Source organism: Oncorhynchus gorbuscha, linkage group LG18, assembly GCF_021184085.1.
Source record: "Oncorhynchus gorbuscha isolate QuinsamMale2020 ecotype Even-year linkage group LG18, OgorEven_v1.0, whole genome shotgun sequence".
Lineage (NCBI taxonomy): Eukaryota > Metazoa > Chordata > Actinopteri > Salmoniformes > Salmonidae > Oncorhynchus > Oncorhynchus gorbuscha.
Window position 1 is genome coordinate 5,855,946 of NC_060190.1, and position 20,906 is coordinate 5,876,851.

The 20,906-nt window shown below is 43.1% G+C and overlaps 2 protein-coding genes across 2 annotated transcripts in view; one reads left to right on the forward strand and one right to left on the reverse strand.

Moving 5' to 3' along the window:
- plppr2b (phospholipid phosphatase related 2b) overlaps window positions 1–1,816 on the reverse strand; it is a 42,990-nt gene extending 41,174 nt beyond the window's left edge. Inside the window, exon 1 of the mRNA XM_046311252.1 lies at window positions 1,314–1,816. The gene's annotated coding sequence lies outside the window, so the exon portion shown is untranslated. The remainder of the gene's footprint in view (window positions 1–1,313) is intronic.
- Window positions 1,817–4,989: 3,173 nt separating this feature from the next.
- LOC124003180 (paralemmin-3-like) overlaps window positions 4,990–20,906 on the forward strand; it is a 48,423-nt gene continuing 32,506 nt past the window's right edge. The window contains exon 1 of the mRNA XM_046311253.1: window positions 4,990–5,463. The gene's annotated coding sequence lies outside the window, so the exon portion shown is untranslated. The remainder of the gene's footprint in view (window positions 5,464–20,906) is intronic.

Genomic DNA, 20,906 nt, shown 5'->3' on the forward strand with positions numbered 1-20,906 from the left:
CTTCTCTCTCTTCACCCCACTCAGTCCATCTCTCTTTCTCTCTCTTCGCCCGACTACCTAGGATAGGATAAGTATTCCCTCTCACCCCCCCCCCTTTAAGATTTAGATGCACTATTGTAAAGTGACTGTTCCACTGGATGTCATAAGGTGAATGCACCAATTTGTAAGTCGCTCTGGATAAGAGCGTCTGCTAAATGACTTAAATGTAAATGTAATGTAAATGACTCAGTCCATCTCTCCTTCTCTCTCCCCACCCCACTCCGTCCATCTCTTCTTCTCTCTCCACCCCACTCCGTCCATCTCTTCTTCTCTCTCTTCACCCCACTCCGTCCATCTCTTCTTCTCTCTCTTCACCCCACTCCGTCCATCTCTTCTTCTCTCTATTCACCCCAATCAGTCAATCTCTCCTTCTCTCTCTTCACCCCACTCCGTCCATCTCTTATTTTCTCTTCACCCAGCTCAGTCATCCCTCCTTTTTTCTCTTAATCTCTCTCTGTCTCGCTCTCTCAATACATAATCTCTCTGTGTCTCTGTCATCATCTGTGTTCCATCTCATACCACTGCAGTATTGTCATGACACCCCGAAACCCTGCCTCACACACTACCACACACCTCCTCTCTCACTACCCACCAACAGCTACACACAATCCCACATACAGCGACACACAGTCCCACACAATTACACACACTCACCCACACACAGACTCACCCACACACAGACTCACCCACACACACGACTGATACGCTGCTCTTTCTCCCTGACAATCCAGCAAATGTGTGTGTGTGCGAGAGAGAGAGAGTGAATATATTTGCTTTTATAACGTGTGTGTGTGTGTGTGTGTGTGTGTGTGTGTGTGTGTGTGTGTGTGTGTGTGTGTGTGTGTGTGTGTGTGTGTGTGTGTGTGTGTGTGTGTGTGTGTGTGTGTGTGTGTGTGTGTGTGTGTGGCGCTAGGGGAGTAAGACATTAAGACAGCTCTGCATGTAGCACTACAGGTTCCTCAATGTGGGTCAGGAGAGACGGAGACTGAGATGTCTCTGCTACTGCCTATCTATTGCTTTCTCTCTCTTTCTCTCACACACACACACACACACACACACACACACACACACACACACACACACACACACACACACACACACACACACACACACACACACACACACACACACACACACACACACACACACACACACACACACACACACACACACGCTATAACAGCGTCTACAGTATAATGTGTGTGGCAAAAACACACTTCTAATACTGTCTTTTATCAAAGAAAAGGAATGCCATGAATAAAATCTGGTCTTACCAGAGAAGTAGGGGTGATGAAGTGTTGCTAGACAGTAGCCACAGCTTCTGCCTTTGACAGAGAAGAACTGGAGTATTTTACAACTCGCTGAAGGCTTCCATCCTGCTGTCTTCTGTCTGTGTTTGTTTTATCTGCTCCGAGTCTTCAGTCAAAGTAGACCGCCTGCACTTTCACTGCTGCTTTCTCTAGTAAGCCAACGCTACAGTCACAGAGACAGAGAGAGAGAGAGATAGTGTGTTTGTCTGCTAGAGTGTGTGTCAATGTGTGTGTGTGTATAGATTCACAGTATAGCACAAGCAACACAGTAGATCTATATGCACTGGGCAACATGCAGTCGCTACGCTACTTTGCTAATCTTCCATGGACGGACGAAGCTAATTAATGAATCCGTGCGGCTTGAGGGCTTCAATAGAGAGAGAAAGAACTAGAGAGGCTGGGAGAGAGAGAGAGAGAGTGGAGGATGTGAGGGGTGAGAGAGATAATTAGAGTGAATGAAGGCAAGAGAGTGGAGATGAGAGAGAGAGTGAGGGAGAGTGAGAGTGAAAGACGAAGGAATGAGAGCATGAGACCGCGGGAGAAGAGAGAACGCAGGCAGCGGAGTAGAGAGGGAGAGAATGAGTGAGAGAGAGAGAGAGAGAGAGAGAGAGAGAGAGAGAGAGAGAGAGAGAGGGAGAGGGAGAGGGAGAGAATGAGTGTGAGAGAGAGAGAGAGAGAGAGAGAGAGAGAGAGAGAGAGAGAGAGAGAGAGAGAGAGAGAGAGAGAGAGAGAGAGAGAGAGAGGGAGAGAATAAGAGAGAGAGAGAGAGAGATAGTGTGTGTGTGTATGTGTGTCAGCGGTATAGGAATAACAGCTGAATGATAGGCTAGTCTACACTCTTAGAGAAAAGGGTTCTTCAGCTGTCCACATAGGAGAACCCTTTTTGGTTCTAGGTACAACCCTTTTGGGTTCCATGTAGAGCCCAACGTGGAAAGGGTTCTACATAGAACCCAAAAGGGTTCTTCTTGGAACCAAAAGTGTTTTTACCAGGAACCAAAAGGGGTTTTACAAAGGGTTCACCAACGAGGGCAGCCGAAGAACCCTTTTAGGTTGTAGATGGTTTGTAGTTTTCTATGATTGTAGGGGCAGGCAGCATACCTTTAGAAAGCTAAGCCCATGGCTGCGTGTGTGTGTGTGTGTGTGTGTGTGTGTGTGTGTGTGTGTGTGTGTGTGTGTGTGTGTGTGTGTGTGTGTGTGTGTGTGTGTGTGTGTGTGTGTGTGTGTGTGTGTGTGTGTGTGTGTGTGTGTGTGTGTGTGTGTGTGTGTATAAACGCGTGGGCTCAGGTGAGTGCCTCAGAATGACGGGATTAATGATGCGTCACCAAGTGGAAAAGTGGGGCGTTTCAGACACACACACACACACGCACACACACACACCTGTGCACCAGGCCCTATATGGGTCATGGGCCTTCAAGTGCCAGGCACCAGCAGCCTCAGGCGGTGTGTGTGTGTGTGTGTGTGTGTGTGTGTGTGTGTGTGTGTGTGTGTGTGTGTGTGTGTGTGTGTGTGTGTGTGTGTGTGTGTGTGTGTGTGTGTGTGTGTGTGTGTGTGTGTGTGTGTGTGTGTGTGACTCCCCAAGGCAGTATGTACTGTACGTGGGCTGTGTATTCATGCATGTTCATTATCACCTATAAAGGACTTATAAAGCATCGTCCTGGGGGCTGCTGCTCCAGCCTGGATGTGGTATGACTTGCATCATGCTGCTGGATGTGCCTGTTACTCCACGAACAGTTCTGTACATACTGTACTAGTTTACCATAATGAACAACTATTGAATATTCCACATAGCTACAGACCAGGGGTATGAAAAGCAAGGCCTTCAGGTCTGTGTTGGAGCTGGTTATCATTTCTCCCTGGTAGTTAATTGATTGGTAATGTCACTGATTGGTCCATAGAGTCACTCACCCGGTGTCGCCCGGGTCTGAATCAGTCCCTGATTGGAGGGGAAGGATGACAACTTGAGGCCTGCATTTCAGTAGGCCTGTTGGAGAGGATGGATAGGATACATGATGTAAACACACCTTCAAACAATATGTCCAGTGCATAGACCTGGCAAAGGGAGAGAGGTCCTTTCCTTGTGACTGACTGTTAAAAGCATCAATATTTTTTTGTGTGTGTTGTTCCCATGGAAACACAGCATCCCATTCCCATGACAAGGAGTGACATTCATTGAGGCACGCACACATGTACACACATACACCCACACGCAGTAAGGGGGAGAGGGACATTGGCTGGGACTGTACTGCATCAACCCCAGAGGATTTTAATGAGGTCTAAAGGAAGAGGTTTCAACAATACACCACCTGGCAAAGAGAGTAACAGTAGTTATTCATATCTTTACTGCAGTCTCTCAAAGGGCAAATCACATTCAATACTTTCCCACTACTTTGCAGATATGCGTTTTTCAATCATGTGATGTAAGATATTGTGATGCATCATGTTTTACCTGTCTGAGAGCCATTATGATAATGTGTGAGCTCAAGCACAGATGCCAAGTCATGCATATTAACATAGTTTTAATAAGAGTCAAAGTCATGCATATTAACATAGTTTTAACAAGAGTCAAAGTCATGCATATTAACATAGTTTTAACAAGAGTCAAAGTCATGCATATTAACATAGTTTTAACAAGAGTCAAAGTCATGCATAGTTTTAACAAGAGTCAAAGTCATGCATATGAACATAGTTTTAACAAGAGTCAAAGTCATGCATATGAACATAGTTTTAACAAGAGTCAAAGTCATGCATATCAAAGTCATTTTAACAAGAGTCAAAGTCATGCATATTAACATAGTTTTAACAAGAGTCAAAGTCAAAGGAGTAAAAGTGGAATACAAGGGCAAGTCAGGGACAGTAGCAACCTCAATAGGCAGGTCCACTGTGGAGACGAAAGTAGAGCCTGAGACAACGACTAACATACACTCTCTTGCCTTGTGCACGCACACGTGGGGGCACGTATGCAGGCACAGGCACACACATGCAATGCGCGTACGTGCGCATGAACGCGCACACACACATTGTTTGAAGGGACATGACTAATACAGTGTTTGGCTCTCAATGTGAAGAACTCCTACGGTTTCCTTTTTATTCAAGAATCAAAACTAGGGCGATTCAGGGTACGTGTTATTGTGCCCATGTGTGTGTTTGTGAGAGTCCATTTGATGGATTACAGTCAAGGATATTATGTTTAAATAGCTTGGGAGTTAGTTTGTACATAATTATTCAGATCGGAAATATGGAGCAATGAAATATATATATGTAATCTGTAATTTACGGGGACGAGAATATTGCCCACATCTTCAGACGTTAAAATAGTAATGCCACTGTTGCTCTGGGTGCTTTTAGCCTATATTCCAATATCACGCTTGTATAATGAGAACATAGGAGGATACTGGCTACTACTGCTCCCTTCTAGATGCGCTACTATTCAACTATTTACTCTTTGTTTTGTCGATAACTTTTGTGATGTTCACATTGCCCATTCTCCATTTCACGTCACACAATAAAATATTGTCAGTTGTGTTACCTGTTGCTCCCTGGTTTCAATGTCTATGGTTGCTCCTGTGGAATGGAAAGTTCCCCTCTCACTACCTACAGTTGGTACATACGAACAACACGCAACTATGCCTGTGCTGCTCTCTGAAAAGAGGGTTGGCCACCCAGCACAGCACAACACGGAACATGAGTCAGGTAACTGTAACAGAACGTTGCTTCTGAGCTCCCGTGCATTTTGGACACGCACTGACTTGGTTTGGGAGGCAGGGAGTGACAAACATATTTCTCTTAATAAGGATTTTGCTGTACTCCCATGTCTATTTTAAAAATCTTAGAGACGTTTTAAGTTTCACGTTTTCGTGTGCCTGCTGCACTGATGTGACGAGTTTGGCGTTTCACAAGTGGATAAAACGCTCAGGTGTTTGTTTTTCATAGGTGGATTTTCTGCCTTTTAAAAAAAACATTCCTAAGTAGAGCAGCGACAGGAGGTTTTCCCCTGCGGTATATTTCTTTATTGCAAAACTCTTGTTAAACCACGTCAGTGTTTTTCTTGCTTTCGTTTTTAATTATTTAATTTCTAACCACCGACAACGCCGAGTGGCCACGTTGGAACAAACAGGTAAGTGTCTGCAATAATATTATTAGCCAACACCTTTCGATTTCAAAGTTACTTTGCTTTTGTTTTCTACTGAATTTGACATTTTTCCCGACTGCAGAAAGTTAGTAAACGTCCTTGGGTTGACACCTTTTGAACTCGTGCCAACTCGTGCTACAAATGTGATCCGTGTGCGCGCGCAACGACAGGCCTGGCTGCAAGCTGATGATTTGCAACGTTCATGACCTCTGTAAACCATTAAGCCACAGATTCACCAAATAATTATAGAATCATAGTTCCATTTGGTCCCATCTTATTTGTTGATATATTCATTCATCAGCTTAGAAATTAACTTGCCAGTGAGTGTGGATAGTCACAAAGAGGCCTCATAAGGGAAGAAAAAACATTTGGAAGGAAAGGTTATATAATGTTGCCAAAAGGATGTTGAGCTTTTCCATATCAATTCGAGTTATTTCACAGATCTCCCACATTTCTAGAGGGTACATTCAGAAATCATGATACACTTGAATGGAGTATTTAAGTAGACAGAATATAATCTACCTCAAAGGGATGGTAAATGTAGCTCATTATAACCTAGTTAATGAATGCGTTCTGGGATGACGGAACACATTGGGCCAGCTTTCTATCTCGGAGACTAAAAGAGCTTGGTGATAGTGCCTAGCTGCTGTTGCACCACCTACACACACCACCAATATTGTACACACAACAACATAGCCGACACACTAAACTATTACCCATCCAACAGAATCCCTTGACTCACACTGATTGTCAGATGCATAATATGTGAACACATACGGTATGTTCCTACTAATGTGCTGAGACACATGGACTGTGTGTAATGTCCATATCTTCTTGCCTATGTGATGTTCAATGCACAGAGTTGCTCATCTACTGTGCTGCATTGTAAACTGCTGAGGTGACGTCATTATGTAGACCAAGCCTGGTCTCATTCTGAGAGAAGAAGCCAAGGGGCTTTAACCTGAGTCATCTAAAACCAACAGCACATAGATCTGCTTAGCTAGCAAACAGAGACATATGCATGTGGGGGGAGGGACCCCAGGTTACAGGGGAGACTCCCAACAGGTCCTGAGGGACGTACTCTTTAAAGTCTCCCTTCGCTGAACCCCCTAGGCCCTAACTGTGTGCTAGCCCCGAGGGTGTCGTGAACATAATTGAACCTCTGACTCATTTTGTTTCTAGGAAGTAGTATGGTGTTCAGTTAACTCTTTAAGTCCCTATAACCAGGGGCATATTCATTACTGCACATTGTAGCTTTCTGTTTTGCAACAGAAAATTTAAAAACAAATGTTTCTTAATGGACAAATTCAGGTAGTTACTCCCTGTTTCATCCGTTTTTCTTCCGTTTGGCATCTAGTGAACCTGCCTGGTCTCAGAGCATTTTGTATTATTTTGGATGTAAATTCGAAATACTTCATTTATTCAGATGTTTCGTATGGTGTATATGTTTGTGAATGTCATTATTCATATCGTATGGCTCCAGATCATCTGTAAGTCTTTGCTAGGTAAAGCCCCGCCTTTTCTCAGGTCACTGGTCACCATAGCAATAGTAGCACGCGCTCCAGCAGGTATATTTCACTGGTCATCCCCAAAGCCAACACTTTGGCCGCCTTTCCTTCCAGTTTTCTGCTGCCAATGACTGGGACAAATTGCAAAAATCACTGAAGCTGGAGTCTTATATCTCCCTCTCCAACTTTAAGCATCAGCTGTCAGAGCAGCTTACTGATCACTGTACCTGTACATAGCCAATCTGTAAATAACACACCCAACTACCTCATCCCCATATTGTTACTTATCCACTTGCCCTTTTGCACCCCAGTATCTCTACTTGCACATCATCATCTGCACATCTATCACTCCAGTGTTAATGCTAAATTGTAATTATTTCACCTCCATGGCCTATTTATTGCCTTACCTCCCTACTCTTCTACATTTGCACACACTGTACATTGAATAACACTATTGTGTTATTGATTGTACGTTTGTTGATGTGTAACTCTGTGTTGTTTTTGTCACACTGCTTTGCTTTATCTTGACCAGGTTGCAGTTGTAAATTAACTTGTTCTCAACTGGCCTATCTGGTTAAATAAAGGTGAAATTAAATTAAAAAAATTAAAAAATGTTACGAATTTGCTGAACATATATGTTAATTCCAATTTGTTGTGGCTAAAGTTAGCTATCTGGCTAACGTTAGATAGGTTAGGGTTTAAGGCTAAACACTAGTAAGTAGGTAAAAAGTTTCTATAATGCTAAAGTTGTCTGTGATGAGATTCAAAAACACACACTGGGTTGCTAGACGTTCACGTTATACGTTATAGACCCTCTTTTCATTTTTACCTTGAGTAACCATCTGTCTTATGTAACCATACCAAACGTAACATATCCTACTAATTTGAGGTGTCTCAGATTTACATTTACTATGTTGCGTCTAGTCTATGAGACCAGGCTGAGTGAACGTGAACCAGACAGGGTTCATAGACATCGATCTGGTCGTTCTGCTTTAAACCATCTGTGTTCACCTTTGACTGAAGTCTTTCTCTCTGATGCCTGTGTGTGTGGTTGGTTTGTGTCAAATGTAACGCAGTGCACTATTAGATTAAGTACGTTATTTACATATTTGTTTTAAATATTATTAGGCACACCACCACGTTCATGAAATTGGTTCGCTCCTACAACTACTGAGCCACGTGGCCATGGCTCGTTATATAAGCAGGCAGACAGGAATCGAGGCATTCAGTTACTTTCCGAATTGAACGTTAAAATGGGCAAAACAAGTCACTTAAGTGACTGAGTGTGGTGTGATTGCTGGTGCCAGTGCGCCAGTTCCAGCCTCCTGGGATTTTCACACATAACAGTGTCTAGGGTTTACAGAGAATGGTGTGAAAAAACATTCAGTCAACGGCAGTTCTGTGGGCGAAAACAGGTCATTGATGAGAGGTCGAATGAGAATGGCAAGAATCGCGTAAGCTAACAGACGGGCAAATAACGGAGCAGAACGGCATCTCGGAACTCGTCAGTGCTTGTCACGGATTTGACTATTGCAGCAGATGAACCACACCGGGTTCCACTCCTATTAGCTAAAAACAAGACAAAGTGGCTCCAGTGGGCCCACGATCATCAACTATGGACAATTGAGTTGAAAAACTATTCCTGATCTAACGAATCCTGGTTTCTGATGCGTCATGCTGATGGCAGTCAGGATTTGGCATAAGCAGCATGAGTCCATGGCCCCACCCTGACTGGTGTCAGAGGTACAGGTGGTAGCGGTAGTGTAATGGTGTGGGGAAGGTGTTCCTGGCACACGTTAGGTCCTTTGATACCAATTGAGTAACATTTCCATGCCTCGAAGAATAGTCTGTTCTGGAGTGGGTCCGACACGGTAATAGATGGGTGTACCTAATAAACTGGCCACTGAGTGCGTGTGGGTGTGCAAATTCAACAGGTAAAGTGTTGGTCCCACGTTTCATAAGCTGAAATAAGTTTCCAGAAATGTTCCATATGCACAAAAAAATGATTTCTCACATTTTGTGCAATTTTTTTTCTCCATCCCTGTTAATGAGCATTTCTTCTTTGCCAAGATAATCCATCCACCTGACAGGTGTGGCATATGAAGAAGCTGATTAAACAGCATGATCATTACACAGGTGCACCTTGTGCTGGGGACAATAAAAGGCTACTAAATTGTGCTGTTGTCACACAACACAATGCCACAGATGTCCCAAGTTTTGAGGAAGTGTATAATTGTCCTGCTGACTGCAGGAAAGTCCCCCAGAGCTGTTGTCAGATACTTTTCTGTTAATTTCTCTACCATAAACTGCCTCCAACGTTGTTTTAGAGAATTTGGCAGTACGTCCAACCAGCCTCACAACCGCAGACCACGTGTGTGGCGTCGTGTATGTACCATGTGAATGGCACCTTGTGCTGGGGTGCACCTGTGCCCACACAACGCCATACACGTGGTCTGGGGTTCTGAGGCTGGTTGGACGTACTGCCAAATTCTCTAAAACAACAGAGTCAGTTTATGGTAGATAATTTTCTGTTAATTCTGGGGGACTTTCCTGCAGTCAGCATGACAATTGTACACTTCCTCAAAACTTGGGACATCTGTGGCATTGTGTTGTGTGACAACTGCACAATTTAGAGTGGCCTTTTATTGTCCCCAGCACAAGGTGCACCTTTTGCTGACGGCAACGTTGTGAACAGAGTACCCCATGTTGGTGGTGGGGTTATGGTATGGTCAGGCATAAGCTATTTTATCGATGACAATTTGAATGCACTGAGATACCGTGACAAGATTAGAACAATAGAAAGGGGAAAATACTTTTTCACAGCCCTGTATGTGTATATATACTGTATGTATGTATGTATGTATGTATGTATGTATGTATGTATGTATGTATGTATGTATGTATGTATGTATGTATGTATGTATGTATGTATGTATGTATGTATGTATGTATGTATGTATATGTATGTATACTGTATGTATGTATGTATGTATGTACTGTATGTATGTGTATATATACTGTATGCATGTATGTATACTGTATGTATGTATGTATGTATGTATGTATGTATGTATGTATGTATGTATGTATGTATGTATGTATGTATGTATGTATGTATGTATACTGTATGTATGTATGTACTGTATGTCTGTATGTACACTGTATGTATGTATGTATGTATGTATATGTATGTATGTATGTACTGTATATGTATGTATGTATGTATGTATGTATGTATACTGTATGTATGTATATGTATGTATGTATGTCTGTATGTATGTATACTGTATGTATGTATACTGTATGTCTGTATGTATGTATACTGTATGTATGTATGTATGTATGTATACTGTATGTCTGTATGTATGTATATGTATGTATGTATGTATGTATGTATGTGTATGTACTGTATGTATGTATACTGTATGTCTGTATGTACACTGTATGTATGTATGTATGTATGTATGTATACTGTATGTACTGTATGTATGTATACTGTATGTATGTATACTGTATGTATGTATGTATACTGTATGTCTGTATGTACACTGTATGTATACTGTATGTATGTATGTATGTCATGTATGTATACTGTATGTATGTATGTATACTGTATGTATGTATGTATGTACTGTATGTATACTGTATGTATGTATGTATACTGTATGTATGTATGTACTGTATGTATGTATGTATGTATGTATGTATGTATGTATGTATGTATGTATGTATGTATGTATGTATGTATGTATGTATGTATGTATGTATGTATACTGTATATATACTGTATGTCTGTATGTATGTACATGTATGTATATGTATGTATGTATGTATGTATGTATGTACTGTATGTGTATGTATATGTATGTATACTGTATGTATGTCTGTATGTATGTATACTGTATGTATGTATGTATGTATGTATGTACTGTATGTATGTATGTCTGTATGTATGTACTGTATGTCTGTATGTATGTATACTGTATGTATACTGTATGTATGTATGTATACTGTATGTATGTATGTATGTACTGTATGTATGTATATGTATGTATGTATGTATACTGTATGTCTGTATACTGTATGTATGTACTGTATGTATACTGTATGTCTGTATGTATGTATACTGTATGTATGTATGTATGTATGTATACTGTATGTATGTATGTATGTCATGTATGTATACTGTATGTATGTATGTACTGTATGTATGTATGTATGTATGTATGTATGTATGTATGTATGTATGTATGTATGTATGTCTGTATGTATGTATGTATGTATGTATGTATGTATGTATGTATGTATGTATGTCTGTATGTATGTACTGTATGTATGTATGTATGTATGTATGTATGTATGTATGTATGTATGTATGTATGTATGTATGTATGTATACTGTATGTATGTATGTATGTCTGTATGTACACTGTATATGTATGTATGTATGTATGTATGTATGTATGTACTGTATGTATGTATACTGTATGTATGTATACTGTATGTATGTATACTGTATGTATGTATACTGTATGTATGTATACTGTATGTCTGTATGTATACTGTATGTATGTATACTGTATGTATGTATACTGTATGTATGTATACTGTATGTATGTATACTGTATGTATGTATACTGTATGTATGTATACTGTATGTATGTATACTGTATACTGTATGTATACTGTATGTATGTATACTGTATGTATACTGTATGTATGTATACTGTATGTCTGTTGTATGTATGTATACTGTATGTCTGTATGTATACTGTATGTATGTATGTATACTGTATGTATGTATGTATACTGTATGTATGTATATATGTATATATACTGTATGTGTGAAATATATTTGTGTGTGTGAGATTGTTGGGGGAGAGAGGAGGGGTGCAAAAGAAAGATGAAACTGTGAATTAAGCGTAACCACATCAGTTGTATTTTTATCTCTGCTATCCTGCTGAAGAGAGCGAGTGTCACACTGACAAGACTGAGGGAGATAAAAACAGAGAGATAAATCATGGTGAAGGGAGAGATGGAGTGATGAGATCTCTCTCTCCCCTGGGTGATGGATGACGAGTCTGCTGGAGGGAAATTCCTCAATGCCTCACACACTGACCTGCAGTGACTACGCTGCCCTCTTTTCTCTGTTTCTCTCTCTAATACAATGTTCCCCTCTATTTAAATGTCTTTCTCTCTTTCTGTTTCTATATAAGCCTCTTTTTCTCTCCCTCTTTGTTTCTATTTTACTGTCTTTCTCTCTTCCAATTCCTCTATCGTTGTCTGTTTCTCCCAATGCCTCTATCGTTGTCTGTTTCTCCCAATTCCTCTATCGTTGTCTGTTTCTCCCAATTCCTCTATCGTTGTCTGTTTCTCCCAATTCCTCTATCGTTGTCTGTTTCTCCCAATTCCTCTATCGTTGTCTGTTTCTCCCAATTCCTCTATCGTTGTCTGTTTCTCCCAATTCCTCTATCGTTGTCTGTTTCTCCCAATTCCTCTATCGTTGTCTGTTTCTCCCAATTCCTCTATCGTTGTCTGTTTCTCCCAATTCCTCTATCGTTGTCTGTTTCCTCCAATTCCTCTATCGTTGTCTGTTTCTCTCTTTCATTCCTTCTCGCCGGTTCAGTTCTGCTCACTTGCACAACATAACAGTTCCTGTACATGACACTGACTAATTATTACCATTAGAAGTACTGTAGCAGAGATCTCATGCTCTCTACACTATAATACACAACTCCAGTGATCTGTCTCATCAGTCTGTGTGATGTCAGTCTTTCGTACCTGATCTTAGAGGCTCCCAAGGTGTTTGTGGTATGTGTAAGTGGGAATCTTTTTGTTTGTCAGTGTCTTGACTTTGTCCGGGAAGGTAGTGTGACCAGGAGAAGGTACAGTTTACATTTTGTGTGTCTCCACGGTCTAGAATCATCCGACAGTGACCCGCAAAAAAAAAAAAAAACTTGCTCTTTTTGAAAATTTCTCTTTCTCTTATCCCCACAGTACAAACCCCTCCTCCACGCCTGCTGGCAAGGCATCACTTCAGACCACATAAAACACCAAGACAATTATGTGACACTTTAAATCATGTATTATTGATGTCGAGGTAATGGTCTGGGGGTGATAGTATAAACAAGGAAATAGGGCCTATTCTGACATGATAAAGTCAGCTGTTTAGCTCTTAGTAATTACCTAGCCTTTCATCACAGCGAGCAACCCATGAAACTGGTGTGTGTGGAAGTGGTAGGGCAAGTCCAAGATACCCGAATTACGCTGACTCAGGTTTTTCACTTTAAAATGTATGCCAAACAAAAAGCAATGATTGCAAAGTTAGAGAAATCATATGCACAAGGACTACTTTTAACAATTTCCACAGAAATAAATACAAAAACACATTCTCTTGAATAGTGCCGAATCAAATTTTGGTAACAGAAGTATGGTTTGTGTGGTACCAAACTTTGCACATTTTATTGTGGAATTGCCCAGTAGTAGTAGTTTTACACGAGACCCTAGCTGTTGAGACTGCTTTTTACTGCAGTGTGTGTGTGAGAGAGAGAGCAGTGTGCTTACACAGTCTAAGGTAGAGGAGCCTGGTTTGTGAATGAGGTTTTTGATCAATGGGCATTTCAGCTGCCCGCAGGTTGTCATGACGCCAAGAGGTTGCCATGGTGTGAAAGGGCTGACTTGTCCTACGGGTGTGGACTAACCTATAAGCCTCCTTTTTGGCTTTGAGTCAGTTTCGTTGGTATGGTCTCATGTCTACAATAGAATCATTCACTACGTTGTACAACATTAGCTGATAGTTTGCTCATCGTGATAAGGACTCTTATTCTGGAGTCTCCTTTGAATACTATTTGCATGATCACCTACTGTTTGTTAGATATGTGCTCCCGTCGCCGGGCACGCTTAATCTGTGCAAGCAGTGTGAAATACCAATGCAACTGCCATGTTTGGATGTCTGGGGGTGCAACCTGACGTCATTGGTCTAATATATGGTATCTGTTTGCTTCAGGTTGCTTAGGCCACACCCCCCCCCCAGATGTTTGCTTAGGCCACGCCCACCACCCTGAGGAGTTTGCTTAGGTCAGTTGGGTAGCCTACTTGACAGTTAATAACATGGTAACTCCGATTTAAACGGTTCCACTCAGACCAGATCAGGTGGGTGATTTGACATAAACTGAGGTCAAAGGTCACTCTTAGTTCCTCAGCACTGTGAGCTGGGTCACCAGTACACCAGGGTCAGGAGGTGACAGTGTGGTATACCATGGTATGTCTGCATACCAGAGACATCGCTTAGGCAACGTGTACTCCCCTTAAAATCCACAAGGCTTTGTCAACATGGCTAGACTCATAAAGACATGCTAGTGAATCACAACCTGCTGGTGAATCACGGCCTCAGATGGCAAGCATACGTTGGCCGAGAGTCAAAACCCGACGTTGGCCTTTGAAGGGATACCATGCTCTAAATCCCACTGTTTGTTTGATTTCCTTATATTTATCTAATCACCCATATTTTCTGATTAACAATCCCACAGAAGGTGGGTGATGTAGTGTTTCTCATTTCCTCCCCAGTGGGTTGGAATGGGACAATGTTTGTCCGGTTGGAATGGGACTGTGTTTGTCCGGTTGGAATGGGACTGTGTTTGTCCTGTTGGAATGGGACTGTGTTTGTCCGGTTGGAATGGGACTGTGTTTGTCCGGTTGGAATGGGACTGTGTTTGTCCGGTTGGAATGGGACTGTGTTTGTCCGGTTGGAATGGGACTGTGTTTGTCCGGTTGGAATGGGACTGTGTTTGTCCGGTTGGAATGGGACTGTGTTTGTCCGGTTGGAATGGGACTGTGTTTGTCCGGTTGGAATGGGACTGTGTTTGTCCGGTTGGAATGGGACTGTGTTTGTCCGGTTGGAATGGGACTGTGTTTGTCCGGTTGGAATGGGACTGTGTTTGTCCGGTTGGAATGGGACTGTGTTTGTCCGGTTGGAATGGGACTGTGTTTGTCCGGTTGGAATGGGACAGTGTTTGTCCGGTTGGAATGGGACAGTGTTTGTCCGGTTGGAATGGGACAGTGTTTGTCCGGTTGGAATGGGACAGTGTTTGTCCGGTTGGAATGGGACAGTGTTTGTCCGGTTGGAATGGGACAGTGTTTGTCCGGTTGGAATGGGACAGTGTTTGTCCGGTTGGAATGGGACAGTGTTTGTCCGGTTGGAATGGGACAGTGTTTGTCCGGTTGGAATGGGACTGTGTTTGTCCGGTTGGAATGGGACTGGGACAAACACTGTCCCATTCCAACCGGACAAATACTGTCCCATTCCAAACGGAAAATGTTTGTCCTGGGTGATAATGAGGAATGTTGACGTTAAACATTACAGCGGTTGTCTGTCTGCCTGCAGATGGAGCACATCTATTCTAGGACTTTGTCTCTGTGTCAGAAGTAGGGTAAGGAGTTACTGTGACCTGTCTGAAATGGGTCCTTCAGTTTAGATTTGCTTTCTCTGTTAACTTAGCATAGACACGTTAGCTTAGCTGCTAGGCTCCAAGGCAAACACAGCTCCTGGTCTTCACCCAATAATAACAGTGGAGATGAACTGAGACCAGATTAAACCAGTCCTGGATACCTTTCTCCAAACCTGTTTCGGAGTTAAACAGATATGCATACATGCAGGCACACACACACACACACACACACACACACACGCACACGCACGCGCACGCGCTATAATCCTTTACACACACACACACACGCTATAATCCTTTACACACACACACACACAGAGACAAAACAGGGGAAAGTACTGAAGCAAGCCATTACATGTCACACCTCTCAGAGCTGGGATGAGACTGCTGCTGCTGCACCCAGACAATGTTAGGCGGAGGTGACTCAGTATTCTCATTACAGAACAGCCCAAAATAGTTTGATCAAAAGTAGGTCAAATGACAGAACCATACAATATCATATCCTATTGTCTGTGTGAGCAGCTAGGTTTAGGTATGTTAGGCTTGTTTGTATTTGGCTTGTTTGTATTTTGTGCGCGTGTGTGTGTGTGTAATAGAATACACGTGGCCCTGTGTATATTCAAGGAGCTGGTTTGACATGCCATTTTGTGCTTTAACTAATGGAGTCAGTGATGACAAAGGGGATAATAAGTAGGGATGTCAAATCAAATCAAATCAAATTTATTTATATAGCCCTTCGTACATCAGCTGATATCTCAAAGTGCTGTACAGAAACCCAGCCTAAAACCCCAAACAGCAAACAATGCAGGTGTAAAAGCACGGTGGCTAGGAAAAACTCCCTAGAAAGGCCAAAACCTAGGAAGAAACCTAGAGAGGAACCGGGCTATGTGGGGTGGCCAGTCCTCTTCTGGCTGTGCCGGGTAGAGATTATAACAGAACATGACCAAGATGTTCAAATGTTCATAAATGACCAGCATGGTCAAATAATAATAAGGCAGAACAGTTGAAACTGGAGCAGCAGCACAGTCAGATGGACTGGGGACAGCAAGGAGCCATCATGTCAGGTAGTCCTGGGGCACGGTCCTAGGGCTCAGGTCCTCCGAGAGAGAGAAAGAAAGAGAGAATTAGAGAGAGCATATGTGGGGTGGCCAGTCCTCTTCTGGCTGTGCCAGGTGGAGATTATAACAGAACGTGGCCAAGATGTTCAAATGTTCATAAATGACCAGCATGGTTGAATAATAGTAAGGCAGAACAGTTGAAACTGGAGCAGGAGCATGGCCAGGTGGACTGGGGACAGCAAGGAGTCCTCATGTCAGGTAGTCCTGGGACATGGTCCTAGGGCCCAGGCCAGTTGAAACTGGAGCAGCAGCATGGCCAGGTGGACTGGGGACAGCAAGGAGTCATCATGTCAGGTAGTCCTGGGGCATGGTTCTAGGGCTCAGGTCCTCCGAGAGAGAGAAAGAAAGAGAGAAGGAGAGAATTAGAGAACGCACACTTAGATTTACACAGGACACCGAATAGGACAGGAGAAGTACTCCAGATAAACAAACTGACCCTAGCCCCCGACACATAAACTACTGCAGCATAAATACTGGAGGCTGAGACAGGAGGGGTCAGGAGACACTGTGGCCCCATCCGAGGACACCCCGGACAGGGCCAAACAGGAAGGATATAACCCCACCCACTTTGCCAAAGCACAGCCCCCACACCACTAGAGGGAAATCTTCAACCACCAACTTACCATCCTGAGACAAGGCCGAGTATAGCCCACAAAGATCTCCGACACGGTACAACCCAAGGGGTGGGGGGGAACCCAGACAGGCCGACCACAACAGTGAATCAACCCACCCAGGTGACGCATCCCCCCCAGGGACGGCACGAGAGAGCCCCAGCAAGCCAGTGACTCAGCCCCCGTAACAGGGTTAGAGGCAGAGAATCCCAGTGGAAAAAGGGGAACCGGCCAGGCAGAGACAGCAAGGGCGGTTCGTTGCTCCAGAGCCTTTCCGTTCACCTTCCCACTCCTGGGCCAGACTACACTCAATCATATGACCCACTGAAGAGATGAGTCTTCAGTAAAGACTTAAAGGTTGAGACCGAGTTTGCGTCTCTGACATGGGTAGGCAGACCGTTCCATAAAAATGGAGCTCTATAGGAGAAAGCCCTGCCTCCAGCTGTTTGCTTAGAAATTCTAGGGACAATTAGGAGGCCTGCGTCTTGTGACCGTAGCGTACGTATAGGTATGTACGGCAGGACCAAATCAGAGAGGTAGGTAGGAGCAAGCCCATGTAATGCTTTGTAGGTTAGCAGTAAAACCTTGAAATCAGCCCTTGCTTTGACAGGAAGCCAGTGTAGAGAGGCTAGCACTGGAGTAATATGATCAAATTTTTTGGTTCTAGTCAGGATTCTAGCAGCCGTATTTAGCACTAACTGAAGTTTATTTAGTGCTTTATCCGGGTAGCCGGAAAATAGAGCATTGCAGTAGTCTAACCTAGAAGTGACAAAAGCATGGATTAATTTTTCTGCATCATTTTTGGACAGAAAGTTTCTGATTTTTGCAATGTTACGTAGATGGAAAAAAGCTGTCCTCGAAATGGTCTTGATATGTTCTTCAAAAGAGAGATCAGGGTCCAGAGTAACGCCGAGGTCCTTCACAGTTTTATTTGAGACGACTGTACAACCATTAAGATTAATTGTCAGATTCAACAGAATATCTCAATTCTCTGAAACATCTGAACGTTTCTGCCGACAATTGGAAATCGTGTGTGTGACATGTTTGTGCTGTGAGGCAGCCCGGGGTGTCTTGTCAAAACAGGTGTCTCAATCTGGGCCCCTGTTAGTCTCTTGATCTTATTCTCTCTCGCACTCGATCGCTCTCTCTCCCTTGCTCACTCTGTTTCTCTCTCACACTTTCAATTAAATTCAAGAAACGAAGTTTATTGATATGGAAAGTGTAGCAACTTACAAAGTCAAACATTTTGCCAAAGCAAACGTGTAAGAACCTTGAAAAGAAAGAAATAATAATGTACCCAGCAGTTCTGTCTCTCCGACTCCTCCTCTATCTGACTCCTCCCCCTCTCCTGGTTATGTCAATCAACTGGTGCTTCACCTCGCGTGTGTGTGTGTGTTAGGATTTGTGTTACCTGTCAGGTTGTATTTAAACAGTGGTTCTAGATAGGAGACCTACATGCTGACCTTTCACCCCTGTCTCACCTCTATATATACACACACTCCCACATTTCCTGAAGATATCGAGCCTGACATATGAGGGCTTATGAATAACTCAAATAAGCCACACACACACACACACACACACACACACACACACACACACACACACACACACACACACACACACACACACACACACACACACACACACACACACACACACACACACACACACACACACACACACACACACAATCACAGACATATCAGTGTTTCAACAGCATGTCGTGTCCTGCTCCGTCTCAGTAGAATGTTGTAGTCCTCTCATCTCTTGTTCTCTCTCTCTCTCTCTCTCTCTCTCTCTCTCTCTCTCTCTCTCTCTCTCTCTCATGGCTTAGTCTTAGACAGTCAGCATGGCTTACTCTCCAACTACAGAGAACCCTCAGCTCTATGCCTGATCAATGGCAAAAGTTACACTTTTTTTGTCTGGTACTTTATCCTTTTAACTCCCCTCAATTCACTGGATGCGTCCCAATGGCACCCTATTCCCTACGTAGTACACTACTTTTGACCCAGGCCCATAGAGCTCTGGTCAAAAGTAGTGCACTATGTAGGCAATGGGTTGCCATTGGGACACAGCCAGTGTAGCTCAGATAGTTCAGCTGGTAATTCCCCTCAGAGAAGTGTTCAGTAGGCCAGGCTTAGAGAGCTGCCTCCAGGGTTGAGGGATCAGGTAGGCAGTGAGTGAAGGGGTGGTGTGTGTGTGTTGTACCTTAGTTTCCACTGCACCAGTGGAGGATATTGCAGAGAGCGCGGTGGAGGAGGAGAAGCCCGGCCCCTGGACAAACAGAGACATTATTGTGTGTGTGTGTGTGCGGTACTCAAAGGAGCACCTGACAGAGGGGGCATTGATGCACCCTGGGCTGAGACTCCTTACAGCCCAACACTGTGAAGAGGAGGAAACATCCCACACAAACCTACATGTTATTTGTCATGTACTGTATAATGACATTACTGTGCACTCCAAGCACCGTTGCAGATAATGATGCAATACTGAAATAATCGTGTGTGTGTGTGTGTGTGTGTGTAGGAAGTCATTGAATCCACCAGACATTTGTTATGTGGAGTAACTTGATAAATGACTAAGAATAGTGATCTGTAGTTTCCTTTGATGATCCCTGCCACACTCCCAGTCTGTTCACTGTTGACACTGGGCTGCTATTGCAGCATACACATACATACAAACACCGCTCAATAGGAATGCAGTGTTTTCATTCCCCTGACCCAGCCTGTCACAAAGACATTATAGTGGGCAGTGTGCTGTTGGATCTGGCCCAAGCAAACACCATAGATTCCTGTCATCACACACACAATATATGAAGTGTCAGTCATAAGTTTGGCCATACCTACTCGTTCAGGGTTTTTCTTTATTTTTACTATTTTATACTTTGTGGAATAATAGTGAAGACATCAACTATGAAATACATGTAGTAACCAAAAAAGTGTTAAACAAATCAAAATATATTTTAGTTTCTTCAAATTAGCCACCCTTTGCCTTGATGACAACTTTGCACACTTGGCATTCTCTCAACCAGCTTCACCTAGAATGCTTTTCCAACCATCTTGAAGGAGTTCCCAAAATGCTGAGCACTTGTTGGCTGCTTTTTCTTCACTCTGCAGTCCTTCTCATCCAAAACCATCTCAATTGGGTTGAGTTCGGGTGATTTGTGGAGGCCAGGTCATCTGATGCAGCACTCCATCACTCTCCTTCTTGGTCAAATTGCCCTTACACAGCCTGGAGGTGTGTTTTGGGTCATAGTCTTGTTGAAAAACAAATGACAGTCCAACTAAGTGCAAACCAGGTGTGATGGTGTATCTCTGCAGAATGCTGTGGTAGCCATGCTGGTTAATTGTGCCTTGAATTCTAAATAAATCACTGACAGTGTCACCAGCAAAGCACCATCACACCACCTCCTCCATGCTTCACGTGCAGAGATCACCCGTTCACCTAGTCTGCGTCTCACAAAGACACGGCGGTTGGAACCAAAAATCTCAAATTTGGACTCATCAGACCAAAGAACAGATTTCCACCGGTCTAATGTCCATTGCCCGTGTTTCTTGGCCTAAGCAGGTCTCTTCTAATTGGTGTCCTTTTTAGTAGTGGTTTCTTTGCAGCAATTCGACCATGAAGGCCTGATTTACGCCGTCTCTTCTGAACAGTTGATGTTGAGATGTGTCTGTTACTTGAGCTCTGAAGCATTTATTTGCGCTGCAATATCTGAGGCTGGTAACTCCAATGAACTTA